Here is a 17,104-nt window from a genome sequence, read left to right on the forward strand (position 1 = left end):
GTAAGTGGAGCTGAGTCCACGGCCAGATCAGCCATGATCTTGTTGAATGGCGGAGCAGGCTCGAGGGGCTAGATGGCCTACTCCTGTTCCTAATTCTTATGTAGATCACTTCTGCTATATCTGTCCATATCTTCTGGTATGCCTTTGGGGTGGGCTTCCCACGCCCTCCCTGTGTCAAATCACCCCAGCGTGACTCGACCTCCTGCAGGAGGGAGGCATTCGCCTCATCCGAGAACCTCCTGGCTCTTTTGCGCCCTCCAATGTGCTCCTCTCCCACCTCACTGCTCTCTCCAGCGTCAGTCTCCACAGCATGCTGTGATGCCTCCTCCTCTCCATTGTAGGCCAAATTCAGGCAAATATGTGGCTGGTAACAGCTACTTTTTGTTTGCCTACTTGCTGTGAAGCTTTAAAGTCTCCCTCCTTCCTCCCAAAGCAGCCACACCACACCCAGACACGCCTTCAGTCCCTCTCAGCTCCCTCTCTGTCGTCTCTTCTGCGCATGTCATGATGACACTTGGTCCCCTGAATCGCGGGAATCGAGCGATGCCATGCTGTTGCTAAGAACAGCCATACTTTACGACAGAAGGTCAAAAAAATTTAACTCTACCACCCATTTTATATCGCTCGCGGTAACACCCATTTTCAAAAATGGAGACTAGATGCTTTGAGAATGGGCGAGAAGTCGGCGATCTGAAAACTCTTTTTTAATGCGCAAGCTGGAAATATCGCCACACAAGCACTCACTCTCTCACACTCTCACACTCTCACACTCTCACTCTCTCACACTCTCACTCTCCTGGTTTTTCCCTTTTACCAAAATTGCACGTGCAAATGCAGCAAGGCCATAAGCATTCTTTCAGGTCAAATATAGAAGATACAACAGCAGCCCGGAGAGATTCACCCTGAGGCTGGGGCATATTGGGAAGGAGTTAAAGAAAACTGAATATTTGGCAATAACTATACTATATCGCTACTTAGTAAAGATCACAAAACCTTTGTAAACATTTAAATATTACACCAGCCAGTAAAAAGTTATTTGTTATCCTGAACTTACTACATTGTGAAGATTGGGTCGGTTTTTGAATGAAACTGCTGATAATGAGAGTTGCGCTTAATATACAAGCCACAATATTGTTGAATAGAATAGACTGCGGTATATAATTTGCTCCTCGAGTGTCATTAACACCCAGTGGATTGATTTCTTTCCATTTTAAAAATAGGCACTAGACAAGACTGTCTTCTGTCTCTACTGCTATACTACTGTTTACTTTAGCACTAGAACCCTTGGCAGTAGATATTGGGATGTATTCCAGAATAGAGTTCCTTTCAGTTCAGGCTTAAAAATAATATATAAACTTTTTTCTTCGATTATTAAAACAATGGGTGATCCACAAATACTGGTTTAATCTCTAACATCAATATTAGTTGCAAATTGGGATATAAAAGGTTCTAAGGAAAAATAAGAAATATTTTTGTCTGAGAAGACTATGTGCAGTTATCAATGACTAGCACTGCCTTGGAGAGATTTAAGTCTTTTGAGTTAAAACTAATGGCTGACCAGGAATGGAAATACAATCAAATTTGAGTCTATTTGGTGCAAGTTGTTAATCATTTGAACAAATGGAATTTACTTTCCCTGTCATTGTACAGCATGGTGAATGCAATTAATAAGGCACTGTTTATTTTCAAACATCAGATAATGAGAGTTTGAGGTTGAGATTTTTTCAACACAGAAATGTTCATAACTTTTGAGAACTCCGAGTAAAGTGTGGCACGCAAATATGCTCGTCTTTAGATTTCTTCATTTTTTGCATTGAAACTATTGGGAACCTGTAAGGAAATTAAAGTTTTATTCAAGAACATGGAAAAAAGCCTGCGTTCCTGGATTGTTTGAAGGATGGACTTACCCTTGAAATGTAGATAGAATGGGGGAAACAAAGTGGCTAAGGCTATCAATCCAGTGTCCAAAGTACTTGGAGAGAAATGGCTTGCAATTATATCGTGCTTTGTGTGTATCAGAAAGAACTGAGTACTTAACATAAAATTCATTACTTTGAAATTGCATGACTATTATCACATATATGCCAGCCATTTTGCAAGATTCCACAAAAGATCATTTGTTCTTGGTAGTGGTTGAGAGAGTTTGTTTGGCCAGGACACTGTTCATCCAAAAAGATGACTCTTTTCTTTAGGAACCAGGCTTGCAAACCCCTAGGTAGGCCCCAGGCTGAGGGCTGGCATTGCATTCCCTGCCCCCTTTAATATCAGCAACAATGTTTTGGTGAATAAAGGTCCTTCCCCAATCAGCTCCCCCCAACCCTCACCAGAACTTCGAGCAGAGTCTAGGATCTGGTATATCAGGGTTCCAGCCCTTACACTGCTCTCCTGGCAGACTTGCATCTGGAGTGTGGTACTAGGGGGCACATTTTAGCCTCCTAGTGTTTTCTTTATATACCTGTAGTACTAAAAATTAATCCGTTGATAATAAATGTGAACATTCTCCATGAAAAAGTAATGGAACTGTAGCTTGTTTTCAAATTGTTGGGGAAAAATTTAGAAAGAAACTCAAATCGCTTTCCACCATGAGATATTGGCCTGGATTTTGCGGTAGAAATAAGTGAGGCTATCAGCACTCACCGTTATTAAAAAGAGTAAGTGGGTAAGCAAATTCCGCCGTCCGCACGTGCGCAGTTAAACGTGGAAATCAAGAAGTTGCTGTCCGAGTTATCCTATTCCTTAGACTCTTGGCATTGAAACACATGGAATGCTTGAAAGTGTTGTACTTTCCCACTCATCATCATATCATAGGCAGTCCCTTGAATCGAGGATGACTTGCTTCCACGTCAAAAAGTTCACAGGTGTTTCAATGAAGGACCTAATATTCCAGATCCCAAACTAAATCTTCAAGAGTGGAAGATGCCTGTGCGTGGATTTTTTTTTAACGTGTCACACCAGCCACCACACAGGTTTGACAGAGCTAGGTCTTGGTCCAGTGGCAAGGATTAACCAAGACGACTGGAGACCAGCTCTGCTGCACAGACCTAGTGCGCGCACATATCGCAGTGTGGGCTGGCCCGTGCTGCCCCTGGGCCCTCGCCTCTCTGGGCCCCGAACTCATGCCTCTCCTGGGCCCCGATCATGTCCCTCTACAATCTCTCGCCGCTCCTTCGCCCTGACCTCGACGCTCCTGCTGTACCTGCCCACGCTCCAATCACTGACCTGGATCTTGGTGTCATCACTCTTCACTGCCGTTTCTCTCCTGTTCCAGTATGTGCTGCTCCCTGGAGTGGTTTGCCGCCACACTGCTCCTTCCGCTGCCCGGCCTGCTCCGATGGTGCTCGCAGATGGCCCACTAAATACACTGGAAAAGGTTACCACTTGTCCATTCCAGTGTAAATGGATTCTTAACAGCTGATGGGTCCTAATTGCTGCAGAACAAGCTCTCTGGCACAGATCCACGGCCAGATCAGCCATGACCTTGTTGAATGGGTGGAGCAGGCTCAAGGGGCTAGATGGCCTACTCCTATTCCTAATTCTTATGTTCTTATATTCTTTTGCAAAATTAACTTTTACAGGTGTGGAGCCTCATTCCTTCAGATTTTAATTATTGTTGGAGGTTTAAAAAAATTATTTAAATATTTTTATTTGCTTCTTTCTGTTTCTTATTTCTCTCTCTTAATCCCATCTTTCCCTCTTTCTCTTTTGCTTTCTGTACATGATTTGGCATTGAATTAAATATTCTAACTTGCACTTCCTGGTTTAGACTGTGCTGCTCATTAAGAATTCTTAAAAATGGATTTGTTAAGGAGAAACACAGTTACTTGCTTTGTTCACACAGATCCCCTGTATAGGGCGTTGCGCCGAAATGGATTTCTAATCACCCCAAGTTCCAGTGCCGAATTCCATAGAAAGTCTGTGGGCAAGTGTAGGTGGATTGAATGGCTAGCAAGCAAAATCCAGCCCATTGTCCTTCACTTGGACTGAGATCCTACTGATGCTTGCTGGGAAATTGTGCATCTTCTCTGAACTGACAGCATGCACTGGTTGGGCCGAATGGCCTGTTTCTGAGCCGTATATCCTATGTAAACAGAGTGACGGCTGCGATGATGGTGAAGTTCAACCCCAGAGTTTCAAGAGAACCTGAAGCCTTCAAAAGATTGTGCTCAAACACATAAATACAATTTGATAGTTCAGTTCAATCATGATGTTGTGAATTTTAAAAAATATTTTCATTATATTTGTTTCCTGCTGTAATATTGTACCTCCTCTTCTTCCCCCCCCCCCCCCCACCGCCCCCCTCCCCCTCTCTCTCCATTTCATCCTGCATTGTTGTACTCACAAAAACACTCATGATTGAGTTTTTTTTTAAAAAGCACACAGGATGGGAAGAAAACAGGCTATCGAAAATGAATAGGTCGAAATTCCAGTATTAGCATCACAACCACTGGGCCTCCGCGCTGCATGGAATCATAGTTGGGTTAGACTTTCCTCTAGGTGGCTATCGCCCCAAAAAATGGGCCTTGTTCCAGCAATGTAGGACGTCTCAGCCTTACTGATCGCTGGTACGTAGCCCATTTTCTTGTTGCGATTTTCCATTTGGCCATAGGCCAGCGATGTGGAATGGACGATCTGATTTTTCGGTGATGTCGCGTTTGCCCACCAAACGAGGAAGTCAAAAGCTTCCCTAGCAACGGACTTCTGCGCATGTGAGATTTTTTTTCCGGCCGACTGGGTTTACCTTGTTTCGGGAGGTCAGGGGTCATCATACGTGCTCAGAAGGCAGAGGGAGGGATAGAGAGAGAGAGAGAGAGAGAGGAGATTGAGAGAGGATGAAGCAGGAAGGTTAGACTCACTATATTTGCAGTGATTCCAATTGAAAAATCAAATTTAAATCTAAATAGTTGTATCTAAATAATTGTATACTTGTATATCCATTCTGAAACTGACTTTGGAGACTGAATCAGAGAGGAAAAGGGCTAAACCCTTTAGTGACGAGGCAAACGAGGCCCTTGTCAATGAGGTGCATGCAAGGTCGGCCAATTTGACACAGGGTGTGCATGGGAAACCGCCACCCCGTGTCTACCATAAAATTTGGGCGGAGATTGCAGCCTTGGTTTCGTCTTCATCCCATGAGGCGCGAGGGGCTGACCAGTGCAGGAATAGCTTGGTGTCTGCAGCAAGAATAAGTTGCATTTTATATTTTATATTTTACTGATGCATGCAAATTTTTATTAGAATAATGACTCTCCTGCATTGAATCTAATTCTTGAATGTATTAGTCAAACCATGCGAACAGTAATTTGCACTTAATATTTTATAATCTGTATGTAATGTTTTACTTTTGCATGGAAATTTTTATCACGGCAATGAATGTCCTGCATTGAATTTAAGTTTGTCATTCTTAAGTGTGTTCCGTAAACCATGCTAAGATCCGGACAGCATGATCTGACCCACCAGCATGTAACATTTTAAACATTTTAAACTGTTGTGACCTCAAGATACTACCTAGTCCATTAGCTTATGCCATGCCATGCCATGCTTTTTTCGCGTTTGCAGAAGAAGATATCTATTAACAATGCAGAGCAACGGCAGACAGGGAGCAGCATTGCTCAGCTGCAACCATTATCTGAAATCAAAGAGCGTGCGGCTGGGCTGGTTGGCCGTGATAACCGTTCGGCCACCACCCGTGGTCTGGCCGAACCCAGCCATGCGTCACGTGAGTAATTTTTAATTTGTCGAACTGTGTTAAAAACAGTATTAAAAACTTAAGTATGTAACTGATCTAATGTCCTGTAATTATAATGCAAAATGCAATATACTGGTAATGTGCTTATGATGTACTAATGATGTCATGTCATTTCATGCATGCATAAGAAGCAGGGATTGCAGCAGCTACAGCTTTCTGGGTAGTGAAAAGTATTGATATGTTAACGTCTCTTGGTAATGTTCACCGTTATGTTCTAATAAGCTCCGTGAAAATGTCATCATATGTGTTTTTAAGGTAAACCTGATACACTGGCACAGGCGCAGTCGGCAATAGCATCTTCACCTTCTCCATCGGTGGAGCTGGAGGAACCTGAGCACTTTCCTCGCCTAGAGGAGGAGGAGGAGCAGGAGGAGGCTGAAGAGCTGGAGCTCCTGCACGAGGCGGCTGTTGATGTGGGGGGGGGGGGTGCGGGGGGATGAGCCTGTGGTTATCTCAGTTGAGAGCGATGAGGCACCAGGACCAAGCGGTGTGCAGCTGACGACGCCAAGGCACGACATATTGCACACGCCGACCCCACAGAAGTCGGGTCAGCGCGGTGAGCAATCACCTACCTCGGAAGGGCAGACTTAGTGCTTGATCTCCATGTGCAGGGAGACAGTCATGAGCTTATCCAGCGGTTCCATCAGTTCTCCACGATCTTCTCCAACTGGTCTGTCATGCAAACTGAGTTAGCACGACAGACCTTGGAGGGGATCAGAGAGCAGAGTACCGCAACCAATGCCCTTCGGCATGCGTTGCTGACTGGACACGGCGCTGCACCCCAAGGTGTCGTGTTGGGTCCAATGCAACCCCTAGCACTCAAGTGGGTACGGAGGATACAGTTTCTCCTGACTCGGAAGATGAACATCGTCATGCTTTGTCTTCCAGTCCCACACCACCACCACACCAGCTTCGTCTCGGTCTGCGGGGACCAAAACGGGTGGGTGGTGTTAAAACACGGGGTGGGAAAGGACCTCTAGGGAAACGTGGGCGCAGGTGGGGAGGGGTTTTTTTTCATCATAATTGTTCATTTTTTTAAAGTTCGTTCGTTCTTTGTGGAGTTGAGGTTGATGATCAGCCATGATTTTATTGAATGGCGGAGCAGGCTTGAGGGTCCACAGGGCCTACTTCTGCTCATATTTTTTATATTCTTATGTTCTTTGTTGTTTGGGGTGGGGGGAGGGGTGGGAGGGAGGGTGTTGATAAAATATTTTTAATAATTCGTTCTGTAAAATAATTTTTTTTTATTGAGTTTAACAATTGTTGTGCATTCTCTCATAGTTACATTAAGCATAACATTTTAACAATTGTTCTGCATTACTTGAGCATTGTATTATTGTAACAAAAGTTTACTTAAGCATGAATGAAAATGCCAGGCAACTGCAGGCAAGGCAGAAACGTAATTCTACGCAAATGCAACTTTTGCGTAACAGTAAATGTAAATGTGAGTATCCACAATGAAAGGTCATGAAAAGCATTCATAAATAAGCTGCTGACGCAATAGCTTAGCAGTCGCGTAACTGCCGCTGGGTACTGGTCTTCGGGGGGGTGGGACCAGTGCTAGATCGACTGGCTGATTGCCCTCCACTAGGTCCTCACCAGCCTTTTCTTCCACCTCTTCCTCCACTTGCTCCTTGCCGGCTGGCTCTTCCATCTCCCTTCCTTCTGGAGGTGGACCTGCAGCCCCATCTGGCATTAGTTGTGTCCTCCTTATAATTAGGTTATGCAGCATGCAACATAGAAACATAGTAAATAGGTGCAGCAGTAGGCCATTTGGCCCTTCAAGCCTGCACCATCATTCAATAAGATCATGGCTGATCATTCCCTTAGTACCCATTTCCTGCTTTCTCCTCATACCCCTTGATTCCCTTTAGCCGTAAGGGCCATATCTAACTCCCTCTTGAATATATCCAATGAACTGGCATCAACAATTCTCTGCAGCAGGGAATTCCACAGGTTAACAACTCCCTGACTGAAGAAGTTTCTCCTCATCTCAGTCCTAAATGGCCTACCCCTTATCCTAAGTCCAGTCCCCTGGTTCTGGACTTCCCCAACATCAGGAACAATCTACCCACATTTAACCTGTCCCGTCCCGTCAGAATCTTATATGTTTCAATGAGATCCCCTCTCATCCTTCTAAGCTACAATGTATAAAGGCCCAGTTGATCCAGTCTCTCTTCATATGTCAGACCGGCCATCCCGGGAATCAGTCTGGTGAACCTTCGCTGCACTCCCTCAATAGCAAGAACGTTCTTCCTCAGATTAGGAGACCAAAATTGAACACAATATTCCAGGTGAGGCCTCACCAAGGCCCTGTACAACTGCAGTAAGACCGCCCTGCTCCTATACTCAAATCCCCTAGCTATGAAGGCCAGTATACTATTTGCCTTCTTTACCACCTGCTGCACCTGTATGCCAACTTTCAATGACTGATGAACCATGACACCCAGGTCTCGTTGCACCTCCCCTTTTCCTAATCTGCCACCATTCAGATAATAATCTCTCTTCGTGTTTTTGCCCCCAAAGTGGATAACCTCACATTTATCCACATAACACTGCATCTGCCATGCATTTGCTCACTCACCTAACCTGTCTAAGTCACCCTGCAGCCTCTTAGCGTCCCCCTCAGAGCTCACACCGCCACCCAGTTTAGTGTCATCTGCAAACTTGTAGATATTACACTCAATTCCTTCATCCAAATCATTGATGTATATTGTAAAGAGCTGGGGTCCCAGCACTGAGCCCTGCGGCACTCCACTAGTCACTACCTGCCATTCTGAAAAGGATCTGTTTATTCCAACTCTCTGCTTCCTGTCTGCCAACCAGTTCTCTATCCACGTCAGTATATTACCTCCAATACCATGTGCTTTAATTTTGCACACCAATCTCTTGTGTGGGAACTTGTCAAAAGCCTTTTGAAAGTCCAAATACACCACATCCACTGGTTCTCCCTTGTCCACTCTACTAGTTACATCCTCAAAAAATTCCAGAAGATTTGTCAAATATGATTTCCCCTTCATAAATCCATGCTGACTTGGACCGATCCTGTCTCTGCTTTCCAAATGCACTGCTATTTCATCCTTAATAATTGATTCTGACATTTTCCCCACCACTGATGTCAGGCTAATTACCCACTTTCTCTCTCCCTCACTTTTATAAAAAGAGGTGTTACATTAGTTACCCTCCAGTCCATAGGAACTGATCCTGAGTTGATAGACTGTTGGAAAATGATCACCAATGCATCCACTATTTCTAGAGCCACTTCCTTAAGTATTCTGGGATGCAGACTATCAGGCCTCGGGGATTTATCGGACTTCAATCCCATCAATTTCCCTAACACAATATCCCGTCTAATAAGGATATCTTTCAGTTCCTCCTTCTCACTCGACCCTCGGTCCCCTAGTGCTTTCGGAAGGTTATTTGTGTCTTCCTTCGTGAAGACAGAACCAAAGTATTTGTTCAATTGGTCTGCCATTTCTTTGTTCCCCATTATAAATTCATCTGAATCCGACTGCAAGGGACCTACATTTGTTTTCACTAATCTTTTTCTCTTCACATATCTATAGAAGCTTTTGCAGTCAGTTTTTGTGTTCCCAGCAAGCTTCTTCTCGTACTCTATTTTCCCCCTCTTAATTAAACCCTTTGTCCTCCACTGCTGAATTCTAAATTTCTCCCAATCCTCAGGTTTGCTGCTTTTTCTACGCCACAATAAACTCAGCGACCTGGCCTCCGTGTCCCTTAACTCAGAGTCTGCCGAGGGGGGCTAATTGAGTAGCACCATGCTGGCATTGTGGAGGGAATCACAGGGCTCACCAGTGCCCTTTTAAGGACTATGTGTGTAAAGGCTGCAGAACAAATGGCCACCTCCAGTGAATGTGTAAAAGAAATATGACTCACTGTGTTGATGAAGAGTCTGCAGATGGCCATGAATCCAGCACGGATTATGAAGCGATAGTCAGAGAGGCAACTCAGCGACCTGGTCAGGGTGGTACTGCTTACTGCTACTGGAATGGTCCAGGCATCTGAAGCACTGCGTTAGGACTCCAATAGTCTTCTTGACGATGTTGCATGTCGCTATGTGGCTTTTATCATGTATCTAGACATGTTTACTGCTTTTACTATTACACATGATGTGCCACCAGAGGGCACTACTATGGGAAACTTGTACACCAGCTGTATGGTCACTAAGGTGTGCCACCAGAGGGCACTGGAGTGGGAGACTTGTAGGTTACCTGTACAGGTGTGCCTGGTCTAGTATAAAAGGCAGGCCACCATGTGTGATCCTCACTCTGGAGTTATATTAAATGGACTAAGGTCACTACAGTTCAAGTGCAATACAGTGCCTCATAGAGACGTTATCAGAGCATCCAAAGACATAACAATTGGCGGACCTTCACGCGAAAATGGCTAACTTTGGTACGTTGCAGCCGTTCGCCGATGGTGATGATTGGGACGCCTTTGTGGAGAGGCTTGACCATTTCTTCACAGCAAACGACCTGACAGACGATAATCCGGCCACACTGGCTGATAAGCGCAGAGCTATCCTGCTAACCAGTTGTGGGCCTACTGTCTATGGCCTCGTCAGAGGTTTGCTGGCACCAGCGAAAACAATGACCAAGACGTACGAGGAGCTTGTAACGCTGATCCAAAGAGAGCATCCCCACAGCCAGACATTGGTTTTATATACACCGACGGCCCGAAGGCCAGGAAATCGCGAAATATGCTGCAGAGGCTGGCGGCACCATGTGATTTTGGCGACCACCTCATCGAAGCGCTGTGGGATATCTTTGTCATCGGAATCGGCCATGAGGGCCTTCTTCACAGACGCGGATACCACAGTCACACTGCAGAAGGCCATCTCCGTGAGCCAGGCATTCATGACCTCGACCTGCGGCTCTCGGCGGTGACTCATCCTCAGGACTCAAACCCGGCCAGTACTGTGCACAGAGTGGCGCCTTTTAGAGGCTGGACTGTAGAACGTGAATATTCTCAGAGGAGAGAGAACAGGCCTCCGTGTCCCTTAACTCAGAGTCCGCCGAGGGGGGTTAATCGAGTAGCACCATGCTGGCGTTGTGGGGGGAATTACAGGGCTCACCAGTGCCGTTTTAAGGACTATGTGTGTAAAGGCTGCAGCACAAAGGGCCACCTCCAGCGAATGTGTAAAAGAAATATGACTCACTGTGTTGATGAAGAGTCTGCAGATGGCCATGAATCCAGCACGGATTATGAAGCGATAGTCAGAGAGGCAGCTCAGCCCCATGATGAGGTATATAGCATGTTTACTTGCACCACAGAATGTTTCCCGTTGAGGTTGGAAGTTGAGATAAATGGCGTTCCAGTCTTCATGGAAGTGGACACGGGGGTGAGCCAGTCAGTAATGAATCAAGAAGCCTTTGAGAGGCTATGGGACAATCAAGCTGAACGACCCAAGTTGGTCCCCGGTTCAGGCAAAGCTGCGCACCTACACCGATGAACTTATCCCAGTCGTTGGTAGTACGGATGTAAACGTACTCCATGATGGCGTGGTGCACAAGTTACCTCTCTGGATTGTTGCAGGTGATGGACCAACGCTACTTGGAAGAAGGTGGATGAAGAAGATCCATTGGAGCTGGGAAGATTTCATCCCTCCAGTTATCGATGTCCCCCACGCTCAGAGGCAAAGCAAGCCCCCATCTGAGGTTGGATCCGGCACCAGAGAGCAGACCAGCACAACACCAGAGGCACCCAGCACGACTGTGTGGAGATGATCCAGCTGAGACGGCCCGAACGCACCTTCCGGGTGGCAGGACTCCGGAGGAAGAAAATTGGATCCAAAGGCGACTTCCCAGCTTCGGTGGCAGAACCCAGGGAAAAGAGCATCACAGCAGTCGACATCGTGGATGGAAGAAAGATGGCGCCCAAACCACGAGGTGAAGCGCTGAAGAAAAAGATGGCGGTGGCCAGACCACGAGGTGCAGCGCTGATGGAGGAACATGTGGTACCACGCGAAGAGGAGGATTGGGGTAAAGATAGCAAGGCTCTCTTAAAGGAGTCGAGCAACCCACCACACTTAAAGGGACAGTTCCACATTCTCAATCAATGTAATAGAAACTGTGAGTTAAATGTAAAGCTTGTAATTGATGATCAGAGTTTTATACATGTAATAAGCAGAGAAAAGCCGTGCGATTGCAATCAGAGCTACAGTTTATCTACAATGGGTAATGAAACGTTGTGCGATGTAGGATTTCAACTGTATTCAGATAATGTAGCAGGCAAACCACCATCGGGAGCACACAGGTCCAGCTGTAACCTGCGTCCCTGGGACCAGAGTGATGCACCACGGAGTGTGGCCATAAGTACCTAATATAGAAAAGCTGCAGAGCAAGCGATCACAGGAGGGCAACGGCACCGGTATCAATACCCTGCCCCTGATTGGCTCCACCTCGCAGGCACCCAATGGCACCAATCGCCACGAGCCTGAAAGAGCAAACTGCACTAAGGCACAGCCCCCAAACCCTATCGCCACCAAGGCTACACCCAGGAACAAAGGATCACCTGAAACGGTTCTCCCAAATGGGACTGGGACCAACCAGGATCCCAAACCAAATAACGACAAGGCAAGCGAGTCAGCAGTTCCCTGCGCACTGCCAGACAACTGCTCCTCAGGGAGCAGCAGCAACCCGGGTTATAAGGAAAGGACAGGGAGGTCACAGGCATCTGTAAACCTGCCCGACGCTAGGAGCAACAGCCAAGACCCCAAGAGCAGGCAACGTGAACCAACCGGGTTCCCACTGCCAGAACTGGGCACCGCGCCACCACCAGATTACCTGGACACCAACCAGCAGCTCTGGAACTAGCTTGTCTTCACGCACCGGTGCTGATACCAGTACTGATTCCAAGTATGGATCAAGAATGTGTCTCACCAGTCAAATGTACTTGCCTCACAACTGTACCACAAATATAATGATTAAATGCAAATATTTTTTTTCCTGGACTTGAATGCACCTGAATGTAATGAGCCACCGGCATAATCTCTATGTGGGGGGGAGAGAATGAAGTGGTCATGGACTCTCAAACAGAAACCACCAGCAACCTCTACTGACAATGAAACACCATGTACTCACCCAAGATGGAAACGACCCTCCATGGGTCAACCAGATAGAGCTTAAGCCCAGAGCACAGTCAATGTATGAAGGCAATTTGCACTAAGGACTTGGAGGAGAATGATGATATGTATCTAGACATGTTTACTGCTTGTACTATTATATATGATGTGCCACCAGAGGGCACTGCAGTGGGAGACTTGTAGGTTACCTGTACAGATGTGCCAGGCCTAGTATAAAAGGCAGGCCACCATGTGTGATCCTCACTCTGGAGTTATATTAAATGGACTAAGGTTACTACAATTCAAGTGCAATACAGTGCCTCGTGGAGTCAGAGCATCCAAAGACATAACAGCTTTCATTGTAACGTTTCTCTGCTTCAGTGATGGGATTACGCATTGGGGTCATCAGCCAACTGGCAAGTCTATATCCTTTATCCCCCAGCATCCAACTGTGACCTTCTGGCTGATTGAGAAACAGGTCAGGGATAGCACTCTCACATCGGATGTGTGCATCATGAATGCTGCCAGGAAATGTAACATTTACTGTCATCATTATTTGCTTGTGGTCGACAACAAGCTGCACATTTAGGGAGTGGAATCCATTTCTGTTACAAAACATCTCTGCGTTCTTTAAGGGGGCTTTCAGGGCAATGTGCATGCAGTCTATTGCTCCCTGCACCTTGGGGAAGTCTGCTATTCTGGAAAAACCCAAAGCCCTCCCTGTCTGTGCCTCCCTGGTCATAGGGTAGCTTATAAAGTCCATCCTGCGAGCATAAGGGGCTTCAGTCACCTGCCGAATGCAGCAGTGTGTGGCACACTGAGAAATATGACAGATGTCACCAGCTGAAGCTTGAAATGATCCCGAAGCATAGAAGGCTAGGGCTGCAGTAACCTTCACCTCAATGGACACTACGGTTCTGATGGTGCTGGAAGGCTGAAGATCCCCCATGATGAGCTGGCAAATCTCATCGATGACCTCTTTCCGGAAGCGCAGCCTCCTAAGACACACGTTTTCAGACAAGTTGAGGTAAGATTGCGTTTCTTTATACCTTCATTGGCTGTACGCTCGTCTCCTTTGCCTCCTCTGTCTCTGTCTATGCATTTCTCTGCCACCTCTTTGATTGATCCTTTTAGAAACCAGCTAGTGAGCAGTTACGAGTAATGATGCAGAAAGCATAGGCCCCATTACTATCAATAATTATTTTCAATTGCTATAAATGCACTTTTCACTAAAGAATGTCAATCTATTAAACTACACTCTCTATACAAGCCCCAGTCTGTATACCAATTTCAGTCTAATTCTCTATTCCAGCCCCAGTCTAACACTAGGTCCCATCACTTTCAATAATTATTTTCACTTGGTATAAATGTACTTTTCATTAAAAAATGCCTAATCCACTAGGCTACTATTATTACAATTAAATATAATTAATAATCTGAGTATATCTATCTATACAGGACCCTTAAATAACTCTCAACTATCTAAGCACGATTTTTTAGCTACCTCCACCCTTCCTCCGATCTTCAAAATGGCGTCCGTAGTGCCCATTTCCTTCAGTAAAACCCGGGAAAAGCAACTATTACCCAGCCATGTTCTCGGCGAGCGATCAGCCTGGCCTTGTGATGGCGATGTGCCGAAAGTTGGGATGGGCCATGTGTGGGCGATCAGTTCGGCGAAGTGAGCCGAAAGTTGGGGGCTTATTTTTCCGGTGATCTTTCTGGCCTAGTTTCCACTTTTTCCTCAAAATAGATGATAGAGGTCCGTTTTGGGCAATATTTGGGCATTAGATGGGCGGTGTGAAATGGAAAGTCTAGCCCATAGAAAATTACGACACAGAAGGTGAACCATTTGGCCCATCGTGTCTGTGCCAGTCGAAGAAGAGTTACCTGGCCTAATCCCACCTTCCAGCACTAGGTCTGTAGCCCTGTAGGTTATGGCTCTTTAAGTGCACATCCAAGTAACTTTTAAATGGTGCACACCAGCACAATGGGGGCTAAAGGGAAGCAGCACAATGGGGCTAAAGTACAATACAGTGGTAGAGTAGCACAGCAGGGGTGGGGGGGGGTGCATTGGCCAATAATCCAATGGGACTGAGGGAGGAGGGGACTTTAGAAGTGCTTCACAGTGGAAGCCATCATGGGACTGTAGGGCGGCAGCACAGCAGGACTCCAGCTGTGTGGACACCTTTTCTTTTCATGAACTGGATTTCCCGTGACATTGCTTACATGACGGATGCACCAAAGTCACAGCCAGTTTCATCATTGTTTGAACTAGGTCAGGCAGGGCACACCTGCATTGCACTCACTGACATGACCCACTTGTACTTGTGGGTTCAGGTAACTAGCATAGCACCCGACAGGGATGCGTGCCCAGAATTGGGTGGGAATCCAGCTGGTTCTGTGGGTTGGAGTGCAGCCTCTGAGGGAGACTTACATTTTTAATCCTCTCTGGTTTTGCTGCCTGCCCCTCTCAAATCCTCCAGCCTGGGTGCAAGCGCTTACCACAAGCTTATCCAACTTGTATTTATATAGCGCCTTTAACGTGATAAAATGTCCCAAGGCGCTTCACAGCGGTGTTATAAGACAAAACAGATAATTTTGACACCGAGCCACACAAGAAGAAATTACGGCAGCTGACCCAAAGCTTGGTTAAAGAGAGAGGTTTTAAGGAGTGTTTTGAAGGGATGAAAGAGAGGTAGAGATGCGGAGGGGTTTAGGGAGGGAGTTCCAGAGCTTAGAACCCAAGCAGCTGAAGGCATGATCACTGATGGTTGAGCGATTATAATCAGGAATGCTCAAGAGGACAGAATATGAGGAGCACCGACATCTCGTGGGGTTGTGAGGCTTAAGGAGATTACAGAGCTAGGGAGGGGCGAGGCCAAGGAGGGATTTGTAAATGAGGATGAGAATTTTGAAATCGAGGCATTGCTTAACAGAGAGCCATTGTAGGTCAGAAAGCACAGGGGTGATGGGTGATCAGGACCTGATGAGAGTTATGACATGGACTGCCGAGTTTTGGATGACAAGTCTACGTAGTGTAGAATGTGGGACACCAGCCAGGGGTGCTTTGGAGTAGTCAAGTCTAGAGGTAACAAAGACATGGATGAGGGTTTCAGCAGCAGATGAGCTGAAGCAGGGCGGAGGCGGGCAATGTTACGGAGGTGGAAATAGGTGGTTTTAGTTATGTCGCGGATATGTGGCCGGAAGTGTCAAATATGGCACCTAAGTTGCGAACAGTCTGGTTTAGCCTCAGATAGATGCTAGGGAGAGGGATGGAGTCAGTGGCTAGGGAATGCAGTTTGTGACGGGGACCGAAAACAGTGGCTTTGGTCTTCCCAATATTTAATTGGAGAAAATTTCTGCTCATCCAGTACTGGATGTCGGACAATCAGTCTGACAGTTTAGAGACCAAGGAGGGGTCGAGAGAAGTGGTGGAGAGGTAGAGCTGGGTGTCAGCAGCGTACATGTGGAAAGTGACTCCGTATTTTCGGATGATATCACCAAGGGGCAGCATATAGATGAGAGATAGGGCACCACGGATAGATCCGTGGGGGGGACACCAGAGGTAACGATGCAGATTTGGGAGGCGACAATACGTTCAAGGACTTTGAAAAGGAAAGTGAGGTTGGCAATGGGGCTAGCAATGGGGTCAAGGGTTGGTTTTTTGAGGAGTGGGGGGATGACAGCAGATTTGAGGGAGAGGGGAACAGTAGCTGAGGAGAGAGAACCGTTAACAATGTCCGCTAACATGGGAGCCAAAAAATGAAGTTGGGTGGTCAGCAGTTTAGTGGGAATAGAGTCAAGGGAGCAGGAAGTGGGTCTCATGGGCAAATTGAGCTTGGAGAGATCAAGAGGGGAGATCAAAGAGAAACTGGAGAAAGATGTGAGTTTAGGGCTAGGGCAGGGGGGAGCCTCAGATGAAGTTTGGCCCGGTGGGCTAGGGGAAGGAAGGGAACTCGCAGAGGCAGCTGATCGGATGGTCTCAATCGTTGAAACAAAGAAGTCCATGAGCTGCTCACACTTCTTGTTGGAGGTGAGTGTGGTGGAGACAGAGGACACGGGGAGAGGGGTTTAAGAAGACAGTTAGCAGTAGAGAATAGTACCCGGGGGTTATCTTTGCATTCCAGAATGATCCTGGAATAGTGAGCAGTTTTTGAAGACGAGAGCAGGACCCAATAATTCTTTATGTGGTCCAGCCAGATCTGGGGGTGAATGGATAAACCAGTTGTCCGCCACATCCGTTCAAGTCTGCGCCCCTTGGACTTGAGGGAGCG

Source organism: Pristiophorus japonicus, chromosome 9 (genome assembly GCF_044704955.1).
Source record: "Pristiophorus japonicus isolate sPriJap1 chromosome 9, sPriJap1.hap1, whole genome shotgun sequence".
In the NCBI taxonomy this organism is placed as follows: domain Eukaryota; kingdom Metazoa; phylum Chordata; class Chondrichthyes; family Pristiophoridae; genus Pristiophorus; species Pristiophorus japonicus.